Genomic DNA, 12,006 nt, shown 5'->3' on the forward strand with positions numbered 1-12,006 from the left:
AGCTAGTACATACAATGCCTAAAGCCACTATTACGCAATGCGTTTCGGGCAATATATAATATATGTTAACATGAATGTATACAACAACTTCACTCCTCATATAACAACCTCAAGGAGTTCACAAACACTGTTCTAGGCCAGTGTAACCGTTGCCTTGTGTCGACTTGGTGCAAGCAGAACCCTCACCAGACCACGTGGCTAACAGTAGCCAACAGAACCCTCACCAGACCCCGTGGCTAACCGTAGCCAACAGAACCCTCAACAGACCCCGTGGCTAACAGTAGCCAACAGAACCCTCAACAGACCCCGTGGCTAACAGTAGCCAACAGAACCCTCACCAGACCCCGTGGCTAACAGTAGCCAACAGAACCCTCACCAGACCACGTGGCTAACAGTAGCCAACAGAACCCTCACCAGACCCCGTGGCTAACCGTGGCCAACAGAACCCTCACCAGACCACGTGGCTAACCGTAGCCAACAGAACCCTCACCAGACCCCGTGGCTAACCGTAGCCAACAGAACCCTCACCAGACCACGTGGCTAACCGTGGCCAACAGAACCCTCACCAGACCCCGTGGCTAACCGTGGTCAACAGAACCCTCACCAGACCACGTGGCTAACAGTAGCCAACAGAACCCTCACCAGACCCCGTGGCTAACCGTGGTCAACAGGGCTGGTGTCCCGGCTTTACTCACACTCGGCCGCGAATTTCCGGCCAGGTCAATACTCTCTGCTGACTCGCGCGGATTGCTTAAAATTGCTTAAACTCACAAGTCAAAGGTAACACAAAGAGCTCACTCTCCTGTGAAGGGTTCGAACCCTGGAACGCCAGGTGTTTGTGCACCTTGACATAACCAGTACTCTACCTCTAGATCATGGAAAACTTGTGACTTGTGACCACCTTTGACGTGTGAGTTTAAGCAAGTTTACCGTGTATATATGAAGCTCATGTTCTCTCTGGTAATGTGAAGGACTGATGAATATTAATTCTGATCTCGTCGTCGTCGTCTGAAGGGAAACGTCGTCGTCCCTTCAACTTCTAGTGTGTGGTCTGGTCAACTTACTTCAGCCACGTTATTGTGACTCATCGCCTGCTTAATTCTGATCTCTTGCCATGACTAGTGTCGTTGGGAGGTTGGATTTGTTGGGGAAATAGTCCGACATCCACCTCTGTTAACGATCTGCTGTGGTCTAGAGGTAAACTACTGGTTATGTCAGGATGTGTGAACACCTGACTTTCCAATGTTAGAGCCCCATTATATGTTATTAATATCCATGTATGCAGCTCCTATTTATATCCACTCAATGCCATTCATATATTTGTTATTGTACCTCATTTCACTTCACTTAACCTCTCTCCTGCCAATATATATCCAAATTTACTTGTAAATCCATCCTTCTGAAAATGTATTATTAAATACAAAAGAACTTAAAGAAAATTTATGTTTCAAGTCTTCCTTTGTGGTTTGACACTCACATTTTTCATTATGTGTTAATTTCATGATTTACACACACACACACACACACACACACACACACACACACACACCTGCTCCTTAGGTGTAGGGAGCAGGAAACCAGATACAAGGTGTCATTTAGGAGATGAAATACTTCAAGAGTCAGAGAGAGAAAGAGAGAAAGACCTGGGGGTTGATATCACGCCAGACCTGTCTCCTGAAGCTCATATCAAGAGGATAACATCAGCGGCATATGCCAGGTTGGCTAACATAAGAACGGCCTTTAGAAACTTGTGTAAGGAATCATTCAGAACATTATATACCACATATGTCAGACCAATCCTGGAGTATGCGGCTCCAGCATGGAGTCCATATCTAGTCAAGCATAAGACTAAACTAGAAAAGGTTCAAATGTTTGCCTCCAGACTAGTACCCGAGCTGAGAGGTATGAGTTACGAGGAGAGACTAGGAGAATTAAACCTCACTTCGTTGGAAGACAGAAGAGTTAGGGGGGACATGATCACCACATTCAAGATTCTCAAGGGAATCGATAGGGTAAATAAAGACAGTCTATTTAACACAAGGGGAACACGCACTAGGGAACACAGGTGGAAACTGAGTGCCCAAATGAGCCACAGAGATATTAGAAAGAAATTTTTTCAGTGTCAGAGTGGTTGACAAATGGAATGCATTAGGAAGTGATGTGGTGGAGGCTGACTCCATACACAGTTTCAAGTGTAGATATGATAGAGCCCAATAGGCTCAGGAACCTGTACACCTGTTGATTGACAGTTGAGAGGCGGGACCAAAGAGCCAGAGCTCAATCCCCTGCAAGCACAATTAGGTGAGTACAAAGGGGGCCTGGCAGGAGCCTGGTTGCCTGGCGGAAAGGGCGCAGGACTCGTAATTCTGTGGCGCGGGTTCGATTCCCGCATCAGGCAGAAACAAATGGGCAAAGTCTCTTTCACCCTGGATGCCCCTGTTATCTAGCAGTAAATAGGTACCTGGGAGTTAGTCAGCTGTCACGGACTGCTTCCTGGGGTGTGTGTGTGTGGTGTGGAAAAAAAATAGTTAGTAAACAGTTGATTGACAGTTGAGAGGCGGGCCAAAAGAGCAAAGCTCAACCCCCACAAACACAACTAGGTGAATACAACTAGGTGAATACAACAAGGTGAATACAACAAGGTGAATACAACAAGGTGAATACATACACACACACACGGAGAGAGACGCCTGCCTATTTGCTCGCCGCTTGTGTAGCAGGTCGTGCAAGATATTTTGAGTGCCTATTGGCTAAGGTTGTTTATTGCAATGACAAAAGCAGGAAGGGCTTGCCTCTAGGTCAAGCATCAACAGGGAAGAGGAGGAAGATAGATTTATAGATAAGCTAATAGGGAAGTTTGTTGAGAGAAGGGACGTTTGGATAGAGGATATAATCCAAGGCATTAAGAGAGATCTTTCAACAAATACAGGAAGAGGTTGAGAGACAGAAACAAGAGCTGGGCAACTATATTCAGGGTGAAATTAGGAAGAGTAGGGAAGCATGGGAGAGTGAATGTGCTCGGCTTGCAAATGAATTAGGCAGAGTTAACCGCATGGCTAGGGACAGTGGATTAGTGGGGGATGGATTAGTGAGTGTGGGAGGGATGGGGGGTATCCAGGGGAAGGGCTACCAGCATGAAAGTGAATCACTGAGAAGGCGGTCAATTATCCTCCAAGGATTATTCACACAGTTCACAGTTCACCCAGTGAGCCAACTCCACGCTGACTTTGTCTCCAGTAGCACAGAGCATCACCTTCACTCACCAGACCACTCCACAAGTGATCATTTGAATTTCATCATGGAATTCCAATTGAATTATAATCGATCCAGCAATGCTGCTCAGTGTAGGAAAAGACCATCGATACTGGATACAAGTTCTGAAAGTGACGGCGAGTGGCATCACGTGAATAAGGCGAACAGGACAAGCCACTCCATGACGACCCATCGGCCTATAATCACTCCAGCTTCTCCAGCTCTTCCAGCTCTTCCAGCTCCTCAGACTAAATCTACACTGCCAATCTAAAAGATGCAGCACACCGAAGGTAAGTCTTCCTACGCCACTGTAGTGGACCTCGAAAAAGAGTACCCCCAGCTCCAGATCAGAGCAAAACCAAATCTCAGAGGAGAATACATTGTGAGGCCTAAAGACGAGTCGGCCGCTACGATTCTGAAAAATTACGCAAAATGTGAGGAACTGAAACCAGAGGATAAAATAAGAAAAATCATTGTCCTCCACTATCCCTTGTATATGGCCCTTGGCCATCTCGAAAAGCTGAACTATGTGGTGTCAGCAGAGAGATGCCAAGTACGAACCACAAAACAGGAAACTCGACAAGTCCTTCTCACAGTAAGAGGACGGATCCCGGAGAAACTTGACCTTGGAATCTGGGGTGTGTTCCAACACAGGCCTTACACCTCAGAGCCCCTAAGATGCTTCAGATGTCAGTGATTTGGGCATCACAAAGATGACTGCCAACGCCCAGTGAGGTACGGAGTCTGCAGCCAGCCCCATGACACAAAAACATGTATTGATAAACTCAAGGCAAACCACCCTGTTCAGGCAAAGTGCCCAAATTGCTCCAAGGCACATCATGCCTGGAACTTGAAATGCTCTGAAAGGCTCAAAAGGCTTCAAACGAACGCCACCACGCCTACAGCGGAACCGAAGCCCCCACCAAAACGAATACCAGCTCCCCTGCCCACAAAAACCGCGTGGGGTCTACCCATTCAGGAAGAGGGGGCACACGGCCCTTCACCATCGGCCATGGTGAAGGGTGAGAAGACCTCTGTACAGGACAAAAAGAAAGATGGAGGACACAAGAATCATGTTCAAAGCAGTCGGCCTCCCATTTCATCCAGCAAGCACACTGGGGCCAATAGGAGTAGCAATTCCAGTGTCAAAGTTACCACTGAGAAGGGTCTAAAAGCTACTAGGCCCCAAACCTGCACAGCATTAAATAGTGCTCCCACTGAACTGGACGCTCTCTGGCCAATGCTCAAAACTTTGGTCACTGAGTTGATCGAAAGTCTGCTGTCATCACATGGAATCAAGCAAACCACAGAGACTCGGAAGACAATTGAGCACAAACTCAAGAAATTCGAAGATGTAATATCCACACCGTCAAGACAGCAGGGCAGGAGACACCCCCATAAAAAACAGATAAAGTCCAGCTCGTCGGAAAGCGACATTGATGAGTCAATTTCAGGTCCACTAAGAACCTATACACCAATTGCAACTTCCATAGCGTGTTCATCAGACTCCATGGATACCACGGAATTATCAGCAAATTCCAAGAACCTAGAGGTCTAAAGATCCTGCAATGGAATGCGCAAGGACTGCGCACTAAATTGCAACACTTGCAATGCATAGCAGCAACCAAGGGCATAGACATCCTGATACTACAGGAGAGCTTGCTTCGAGCCGGATTAGAACCTAAAATCTCAGGCTATCGAGGCTTCTTCCTTCCATGGATCAATGGGCAATCCAGGGGATGTGCAATCTATGTAAAATGTGACCTGAACTCCAAGTCCATAACCAGCCCACCCAATTGTGGAGCAGGGACAGAGGTAATGGGAGTTACCATTGAGCTAAGACACGACAAACTTGAAGTGTTTAATGTGTACAGGTCTCCACAAGCCGAAATGGATCTCTCTGTGTTATTTGGACACGCGACAACAACAAACACAATCATTTCTGGAGATTTTAATGCCCATCATCGATTGGCACTGGGCTCGAACAGAACAAATGAAGCCGGCATTCACATTACACATCTACTAGACCAGCTTCCCGAAATACAAATCCTAAACAAGAATGAACCTACCCACATCCAAGGAGGCAGATTAGACCTAACCTTCGTTTCAGCCTCCCTAAGAGATGGAGCAACATGGTCAGTTGAGCCCACACTCACAAGCGACCACTACGGGGTCCAAATTGATCTTAAGTTAGACCTACCCACCCCACCTCCGCCTCCATCTGAAGCCTGGAACTTTAGCAAACTGGGACCGATTTCAAAACCTCATTTCAGAGTGGCAAAGAAACTATGATCTTCCCGAAGACATTAATCAGGCAGAACAAGAATTTGTCAAAGCGATTCAAAGTGCAGCCAACCACTCAATCCCACTGAAAAAACAGTCCACCGGACACCATAAAGATCATTGGTACTATTGTGAACGTGTCAAAGAACTCAACCATAGACTCAACAGAACAAGAAAGCTATACAAAAAGCAGCCAAGTGACCGCAACAGGATCTTACTTTGTGAGGTCAAGGAACATGTGCATCGAGAGACCAGACAAATAAAAGAACAAAAGTGGCTGGAATGGTGTTCACACCTGAATGAACACACCTCTCTCGGAGAGATGTGGCAGCAAATTCACCGGGCCAAAGGGAATAAAACACCTAAAGCTCCACACCCCAAGGATCCTCAACAGGAAGCCGAAGTACTGGCAACCAGGTTTGCAGAGAGAGCAGCCAGCAATCAACTTCCACCAGATGTATTAGCAGTACAGACCGGACTAGAGGAAGAAAGGTGGCACAGAATCCTTACAGCATGTGAAGAAGTCTCTGACACTAATGCCCCCTTCACACTGGATGAGCTCAATCTGGCTAAGAAAAACTCCAAGGATACATCCCCTGGAGCCGACAAAATAACCTATAAAATGATTAGAAACCTCGGCCCAGAGGGAGACGCTGCATACCTAAGGTTAATTAATTTAGCCTGGACTTCTAAAACTAGACCTTCTGCTTGGAATAGAGCAGACATAGTGCCGATCCCAAAACCCAAAGATCCAGCTAATCCCAGGCCCATCTCTCTCCAAAGCTGTGCAGCCAAGACGGCTGACAGAATGGCACTCAACAGACTGGAGTGGAAAATGCCTAAACTGCACCATGATATGTATGCCTATAGAAGAGGGTTGGCACAGTGGAATGTATTACAACTCTGTTAGACCACTTGAATGACAGACCAGGAATGCTGATATTCCTGGACCTCGAAAAAGCCTTTGAACTGGCTAGCGCCCCAGCTATTCTCTGCTGCCTCATTGACAAAGAGGTCAGAGGCAACCTGCTCTCCTGGACCAAAAACTGTCTCATAAACAGAGAAGCAAGAGTAAAACTTCATGGCACAGTCTCTGAGTACAAAAGACATGAAAATGGTACACTGCAAGGAGGTATTCTCAGCCTTCATCTCTTCAACTGTTTAATGGAAAGAATAATGAGGTTGAAACTTCCACATCACTGCAGGCTGCTAAACTACGCGGACGACTTTGTCATCATCATAAAAGGAAGGGATGCGGCGCGCCTTGCACCCAAATGCTTAGACTGCATCAGTAAAGAGGCAAAACAGATTGGGATCAAACTCATCCCCTCAAAGTCAAAGGCCATGCCCATAAAAATAGCGAAGCCCAACATCCAACTCACAGTACAGGGTCAACCAATTGAATGGGTCGACACCTATCAGTATCTAGGAATCATCCTGGACACACACATGAATTTTAATGCTGAGGTCACTTACTTGAGAGAGCGAACTGTGGCCCAGATGGCAATCCTCAGGTCGCTAACCTCCCTTTCTGGAGGAGCCAATCTGCAAGTCCTTCGCACATACTATGTACAGGCAGTCAGATCAGTGATCGATTATGCCGCACCTGCACTCACAAATCTATCACACCAACAGTGGAAAAAGGTTGAAGTTGCCCAAAACAATGCTATGAGAGTCGCACTGGGAGCCCCCATGTGGACCAGGCTTGAAACTCTTAGACTGGAGACGGGTTTGCCCTCTCTACAAGAAAGAATATCACAAAGGGCAGCTACAATTGTCAGTAAGATAATTATTTCTTCTGATCCAATCCCAGTACGGCAGGCCTTGGTGGTTGGACTAGGCCAAAACAATGGAAACTCTTGGGCTGCAAGAGCAGGAAAAGTCATAAGCAGACTACATTTAAAAAGCATGATTCTTGATAGAGAGGGTGATCATCCACACCCAAATTACACTCCTTCCGCGCCGTGGGAAGAGCCTACTTTCAAAATAGTAATAGAAAGTCTCCCAATGAAAAAGGCGGCCTATGATCCGACAATCCTAAGGCGCATAATAGAAGAGCAAATGTATAGCATAGCAGCAGCAGGAGCCACCCACATCTTCACAGATGGATCGGTGGACACAGAATATGAGAGTGCTGGCGCTGCTCTTTGCACGGCCAGCGTACAGGCATATTGGAGACTGGGAGGACTAGTATCATCAACCCAAACTGAGCTGTTTGCCATACAACAGGCATTCGCATATGTGATTGCACAAAACACTCAAAATGCAATCATACACACAAACTCAAAAGCTGCACTTCAAATACTAGGACAAAAACAGTGGAAAGATAATGTGGAAATAATTATCACCATTTTGTATCTTGGAGCAGTCGCCAAAGGCAAAGGACTCAACATAACCTTAAACTGGATCCCATCCCATATTGGAATCCCATTAAATGAAAAAGCTGATGAAATTGCTAAATTGGCAACTCGTCATCCAGTGATACATAAAACAATTCAACCCAGCCTAGAGAACATAAAAAACATCATCACCAAAAAACTCTCACATCTCAACAAAGCCGACCTGCACCAGAGAATAGCTGAAGGTTCGCCATCTGCAACATGGTATCTTCAGGCAACCAAATTAGAAAGGTTAAATATCCCAAAAGGAATCCACAGGGAAATAGCACTTAGGTTATAAAGACTATGTCTAGGTTACAGATGCAACTGGGAGATTGGTGAACCCCGACAGAGAGAGAGTGCATCTTCTGCCAAACTGTCACAGAAAAGCCATTACTTCACTATCTTCTGGAATGTGAAGCAACCAACGACCTTGGAAGAACTTTAAGCGTCCCTGAATCTTGCAGTGGCCACCCTGAAGCCATCAACACAGCCACTCTCCTGGTCACCAAAGGTGTCCAGCAGCTGGACACCCTCATAAAGACTGTGAAGCAGTATCCTCCCCCGCGATAACAGCTTGATGGATAAATGCAACCTCAGAATACTGAGAAAAAAAATTGTAACACTTACGGGCTATTCATGCCCGTGCCACCTATTGGGTGGCTTAATCTTCATCAATCAATCAATCAATCGATTATTCAAATCTAGGGCAACATCAAGACATGAAAGGATAGAAATGGACAAATTTTAATTACATGAGATTTTGAGAATTATTAGGACCGAGATGGCAGGAAATGAGGTGGAACTCAGCCACTGAATTGGGCCTACAATTGTAATAAGACTCGGCCTGTTCTGGTACAATTCTTTAATGAAGGGAAGCCCATTACACTGTATTTATTGAGAGGTATATGATAAAAGATGAACAAATAGCCCTCAAGGCAAAATGGCCAGCATGTTACCAAAACCCTAACCTCCCAAGTATCCCCACCACTCTTTCACAGGTCACACCCTCCCCAACTCTGCCCTCCCACCCCTCCCCCTGCTCCAACCCCCAACAAATCCCCTGCCCCTTCCACACTTGCACTCAACTCAACCTGCTACATCGCATCCTTCAGTGACCCTATGGGGCCAAGCCAAACCCTCCCCAAACTCACTTTCCCACCCTCCTCCCCTACTAACTCCCTGAAACTCTCCTGCCCCCTCTACCCCACTGCTTTCAATTCCATCTGCTCCATCCCAGCTCCCAATGCCCCCCTCTTCCCCTCACCCCCAAACCCCACCCAACCCTCACCCCTCCTCTGCACCCTATCTCCTATATGACCCCCCCCCCTCACCTTGTGACTCCCCCACCTCTTCCCCCATCTCCCTCTTCCCCTTCTTCTACCCCAAAACCCACACTTATCCCTGACCCCCCACCCTGATTAATATTACCTCTCTTCCACTCACACTACCCATGCTCCTTTCTCCCCTCAGCCCTCCACCCCCAATATCCTTCTCCCTCCCCCCCCCCCCAACCTCTCAACCTCTATCTGACTTTCAGCCTCACTCTACTTCTCAACCCCCCCTATGCTATTCAGACCCTCCCTAATTTTCAGACCCATTATGCCCTTCCTACCCCCTTAGATGCCCAGACCCCCTTCACCCCCCCCCCAGCCCCCATTCGCCTCCCAGATGCCCCCCAGACCCCCAGATAACGGATGAACTCTATTACCAGAGTTTTTAAGAAGAGTCTCAAGGTTTGGTACACCAATGCTGATGGGGGGTATCCATTAAAGAAGACGAGATAACGGAAAGAGTTAGTGAGGCAGATCCAGACATAGTTGCAATAGTGGAAACTAAAATAAATGGCATGATCTTGGATGCTATCTTTCCAGAGGGGGTACCGAGTGATAAGAAAAGAAAGGACACAGAGACAGGAAGGGGGAGTGGCACTCCTAGTAAAGCAGAAATGGAAGTTTGATGACCTGGAAAATTGGAGTACCAATGAAAGCACAAGCTCCATACATGGAACTTTGACAGCAGATGGGAAGAAGATTGTGATCACGATAATCTAAAATCCCCCGTCAAACAGTAGAAGGCCCAGGCAGGAGTATGATGACAACAACAAAGTATGTATAGATGAACTGCAGAAGGCAGCAACAATAGCTCATAGAATGAGAATGAAACTGCTGGTCATGGGAGACCTAAATCATGGAGAGATCAATTGGGAAACAAGGAATCTCCCATGGCAGGGAAGAAACATGGGGAGCAAAGTTAGTAAACGTTATAGACAGGAATATACTTCCTAACACAACATGTGATGGAAGACACAAAGGAAAGAGGAGGGGATACACCGAGCCTATTAGATCTGATTTTCACCCAGAATGTAGAAGACATTGAGAATTTGGAACATGAAATACCACTAGGTGCCAGTGACCATTTTGTCCTAGTCTTTGACTACATGACGGAACTTAAAATTGTGACCGAAGGACAAGAGGTCTGGGAAAGGAGAGTTGATTACAGGAAAAGGAACTACAGGAGGTTAAGGGAATATCTGGGGGAAGTGCAATGGGAGGAAGAAATTTGAGGAAAAATAGTGCAAGATATGATGAACCAAGTCATATGGAAATGCAAGGAGGCCGAAGAGAGATTTATACCAACAGTAAAGGAAAAAAGTAAGAGGGAATATAATAACCCATGGTTGAATAGGCAGTGTCAGGAAGCAATAATGAGAAGTAGGAGGGCGGGAGGGAGTGGAGGAAGTACAGAAGACAAAGGACAGAGGAAAACAGGATTAGTTGTAACAGAGCTAGGAACAATTACATTAACATAAGAAGAGTATCTGAAAGAAATTATGAGAATAAAATTGCAATCAAAGCGAAAAAGCAACCTAAATTACTGCATAGTCATATAAGAAGAAAAATGTCGGGGAACGACCAAGTGACAAGACTAAGGAAAACAGAGGGGGCATATACAGAAAATGACAAGGAAATTTGTGAGGCACTGAATGCCAGTTTCCATAGTGTTCACAACCGAGCCTGAGAAACTAGCATTTTTAGAAGAGATTACCCTAGATGAAAAACTATCAGATATAGAGGTGACAGCAGAGAAAGTAATGAAACAGATGACAACACTGGATGCAACTAAAGCAGTTGGACCAGACAAAGTATCACAGAGGATACTAAAAGAGGCAGCGCAGGCCCTCAGTGTGCCTCTGGCAATGATCTTTAATTAGTTACTTATGTTGGGAGAATTGCCTAGTTGTTGGAAGCAGACAAATGTACTGATTTTCAATAAAGGAGATAGGGAAGAGGCACTTAAATACAGACCCGTATCACTGACAAGCATCCCCTGCAAAATACTTGAAAGAATAGTTAGGCTACGACTTGTTGCACACCTGAAGAGCATTAGGTTTGTAAACAAGCATCAACATGGGTTCTGGAAAGGGAAATCATGCCTAACAAACCTTTTGGTAATCTATGATAAAATAACAAGGTTAAGGCAGGACAGAGAAGATTGGGCAGACTGCATATTTCTAGACTGCCAAAAGGCCTTTGATACAGTACTGCACATGAGACTGCTACTCAAACTTGAGAGGCAGGCAGGAGTAAGCGGAAAGCCCCTAGCATGGGTAAGGAACTACCTAAGAGGAAGGAGTCAGAGAGTAATGATAAGGGGCGAGAAGTCGGAATGGCGAACAGTAATGAGTGGAGTACCTCAAGGATCGGTGCTGAGACTAATTCTATTTCTAATTTACGTAAATGACATGTTTACAGGAGTAGAATCCTACATGTCGATGTTCGCAAATGACGTAAAATTAATGAGAAGTGTTGTATCAGATGAGGATTGTAGGATCCTCTAAGAAGACTTGAACAGGTTGCAGAGATGGTCAGATAAATGACTATTGGAGTTCAACACAATCAAATGTAAAGTCATGGAAATGGGATCAGGTGATAGGTGACCAAAGGGACAGTTCACAATGAAGGAAAACTGCCTACCTGTGACGATTCGAGAAAGAGACCTGAGCATGGACGTAACACCTAAGCTAACTCCTGAGGCACATATAAGTAGGATATCGACAGATTCAGAAACTAAGGTGAGGTAAGGTAAGGTA

At 45.9% G+C, this 12,006-nt stretch overlaps 1 protein-coding gene and 1 non-coding gene across 3 annotated transcripts in view; one reads left to right on the forward strand and one right to left on the reverse strand.

Annotated features, from left to right (window-relative positions):
- The window catches only part of LOC123746178 (uncharacterized), a 110,408-nt gene that overhangs the window by 68,849 nt on the left and 29,553 nt on the right, over nucleotides 1-12,006 (reverse strand). The gene's annotated exons all lie outside the window — the stretch shown is intronic.
- On the forward strand, nucleotides 2,328-2,398 carry TRNAT-CGU (transfer RNA threonine (anticodon CGU)). The gene has a single exon. It is a non-coding gene; the product is annotated as a tRNA-Thr (tRNA).

This window comes from Procambarus clarkii, chromosome 80, assembly GCF_040958095.1.
Source record: "Procambarus clarkii isolate CNS0578487 chromosome 80, FALCON_Pclarkii_2.0, whole genome shotgun sequence".
Taxonomy (NCBI): domain Eukaryota; kingdom Metazoa; phylum Arthropoda; class Malacostraca; order Decapoda; family Cambaridae; genus Procambarus; species Procambarus clarkii.